Below are 507 nucleotides of genomic sequence, written 5' to 3'. Positions count from 1 at the left end.
TTTGAATCAGTCTACAGATTAGAGTTGAGAATCAGGGACAGAATGACTGATACTTGCAGGGTTCAGTGGCTGTAGGGGTGATATGAGCCTAAGGGGATTCAAGTAGGGGAAATCTAGAGGAACGTTCTGGCCATCAAAGCAGGAGGACAGGCCTTGAAGTGGGTGCACGTGACAGCAGCGGCCACCTCGAGAGTGACATCACCTCTGTGGGCGGAGCCTAATTATGTGGGGCCTCCTCTCCTATTGAAGGGAGGCACCCCTTCTCCCTTAAATGCCATCGACCCCACCAGTCAAAGACCCCTGAGGAAACGAGAAATGCCAAGACATTGAAGAACGGCAGAGGAAAGACCCAATATCTCCACACCGAGGTTTTCCTCTCCACCCTCTCCTCTAGCCGCTCCCCACCCCTCTGCTGGGGCGGGGGCGCGCGCGCTGCACCACGCACGCGCCCCCACGCACGCTCGCTCCCTCCGCGCTCGCGCTCCTCCCAACCCCGGCCCGGAGGGG

This window comes from Trichechus manatus, unplaced genomic scaffold, assembly GCF_000243295.1.
Source record: "Trichechus manatus latirostris isolate Lorelei unplaced genomic scaffold, TriManLat1.0 scaffold00028, whole genome shotgun sequence".
Lineage (NCBI taxonomy): Eukaryota > Metazoa > Chordata > Mammalia > Sirenia > Trichechidae > Trichechus > Trichechus manatus.
The sequence above is the reverse complement of the archived record's forward strand: the minus strand, read 5'-3'. Positions refer to the sequence as shown.